Below are 2661 nucleotides of genomic sequence, written 5' to 3' on the forward strand. Positions count from 1 at the left end.
AATAGTACAATTAGAAGATAACAGTTTAATTGATACACTTGATCAAATAAAAAAAATTGATTCTTTTTTCAGTGCCTATATTACTTATGGAATAGTGTTAATAGATCTTGTTTTCGTCGTTTTAGCGGAAAGAAATTTTCAAAATTAAAATTGATAAAATCTCACCTAAGATCAACAATGACTCAATAAAGATTAAATGGATTAGCTATATCGTCAATTAAGAAAGACTTATTAGAAGTTATTGATTATAAGAAAATTATTAATAACTTTGTATCTAAAACACGCTAGAAAAATAAACTTCAAATAAGTAAATAATTTTTTTAAAAAAAATAAAATAAAAGTTAAGGTCCCTCATAAAGTTTGGCTTTAGGCCGCAAAATTCGTCGGGCCGCCCCTGCAGCTAACACATGCAGTATATGAACATCCTTGAATCACTAGACCTAATTGTATAGTTTCTGTGAATTTTGGATGGGACAAATGTTACTAGAATCCAGGATTTAAACTCTATGGTCCAACTTTTAACTATCTAAGTTCAATTCAATGTATTTTCAAAGTTATCAGGGTCATATATATTATTTGTTATAATTTTGGTAAATTTTTACACATAAATTTATGTTTTGCGCCGAAAGTACTGGATTAAGAGGAACCCGATACTTCACCCCTGCATCCATCTCTGTTGTGTGCATGTATGTATCCGAAGAAGAACAAAAAGACAGCATGGTACGCGAAGCATCCCGCATTCACGCAGAATTCGGGAATGAAGGGGCCGCACCCAGCATACCCTCATGCAAGCAGCAAAACTGATTCCACGACACGAACTCGTGACCTATAGGTCATACAGAGATAACTTTACCATTACTCCAATGCTCCCCTTCATGTATTAGAAGACTATGTCTAAAATAAAGATAATGGTGTGCATTTCAACAACTTGCCAGCTTACTTGCAGACAGCTTCAAAGACCAACTATATATATGCTAATACTTAAATGGTAGTAAAAAATTGCAAAGATAATTATGAGTATCATGCATAACCAAAACTAAGCAAGCTTGTTGACATGATATAAAGGTATATGCCCATAATATTCCAGGGATTATTCTGGTTTGTATGAAATGGTATTAGTAAGACAACTCTTATAAGTAGTTGGTATTTTCCCACAAATCCATATATCTTTATTCCAACAGTTCTCTCCTTAAAATCAGAAGAAGCAATTCTAGCCATGACTGTTGAGGATAATAATCTACAAGTGCTTAATGCACTTGATGTGGCCAAGACTCAACTCTACCATTTCACAGCAATTGTTATTGCTGGAATGGGATTTTTCACTGATGCCTATGATCTCTTCAGCATTTCACTTGTAACCAAATTACTTGGGCGTTTATACTACACCAAGCCAGATTTATTGAAGCCCGGAACACTCCCTCCGACCGTCTCAGCGTCGGTCACGGGTGTCGCCCTGGTCGGCACCCTAGCTGGCCAGCTTTTCTTCGGCTGGCTCGGTGACAAGATGGGCCGAAAAACGGTCTATGGTATGACTTTGATTATCATGGTTTTGTGCTCCGTTGCATCAGGGCTCTCCTTTGGGGAGTACTCCGTAAGGGTGTTATGGCCTACTCTCTGTTTCTTCGAGGTTTTTGNGGATTTGGCATCGGTGGCGATTACCCTTTATCCGCCACGATTATGTCCGAATATGCAAACAAGAAAACCCGTGGCGCCTTCATTGCTGCTGTCTTCGCTATGCAAGGTTTTGGAATTTTGTTCAGTGGGATAATTGCACTTATTGTGTCAGCTGGATTTGATCATGCTTATAATGTCCCAAGTTTCCAAGAAAATGCAGCTCTTTCCACCGTGCCACAAGCCGACTACATTTGGCGTATAATTCTCATGTTCGGAGCTTTACCAGCTTTCCTCACTTACTACTGGCGCATGAAGATGCCCGAAACAGCCCGATACACAGCTCTCGTGGCGAAAGACGCAAAAAGAGCCGCACAGGACATGGGGAGGGTACTACAAGTTGAAATTGATCCCGAGGATGCAAAAATCGAACAAATGTCTAGGGACGAAACCAATAACTTTGGTCTATTTTCTTGGGAATTCGTTCGTCGCCACGGGCTGCACCTATTCGGCACATGTTCCACATGGTTTTTGTTGGACATCGCTTTCTATAGCCAAAATCTTTTCCAGAAAGATGTGTTCAGTGCAATTGGATGGATCCCAGCGGCCAAAACCATGAATGCCGTTCAAGAAGTTTACAAGATTGCAAGAGCACAAACCTTGATTGCACTACTTAGTACAGTGCCAGGGTACTGGTTCACTGTGGCGTTCATCGATATCGTTGGAAGGTTCGCGATCCAACTGATGGGGTTCTTCTTCATGACTGTATTCATGTTCGCCATTGCCATTCCCTACGATCATTGGACAAAGAAGGACAACCATATTGGGTTCGTTGCAATGTACGCCCTCACATTCTTCTTCGCGAACTTTGGGCCAAACGCAACCACATTCGTGGTCCCGGCTGAGATTTTCCCGGCCAGACTTCGATCAACATGTCATGGTATTTCTGCAGCTGCAGGTAAAGCTGGAGCTATTGTAGGAGCGTACGGGTTCCTATACGCTGCACAAAGCAAAGATCCAACGAAAACCGATGCAGGATACCAACGGGTA

The 2661-nt window shown here is 40.6% G+C and overlaps 1 pseudogene; it reads left to right on the forward strand.

Annotated features, from left to right (window-relative positions):
- Positions 1044-2661, forward strand: part of LOC109234636 — a 2455-nt pseudogene continuing 837 nt past the window's right edge.

Source organism: Nicotiana attenuata, chromosome 1 (assembly GCF_001879085.1).
Source record: "Nicotiana attenuata strain UT chromosome 1, NIATTr2, whole genome shotgun sequence".
Classification (NCBI taxonomy): domain Eukaryota; kingdom Viridiplantae; phylum Streptophyta; class Magnoliopsida; order Solanales; family Solanaceae; genus Nicotiana; species Nicotiana attenuata.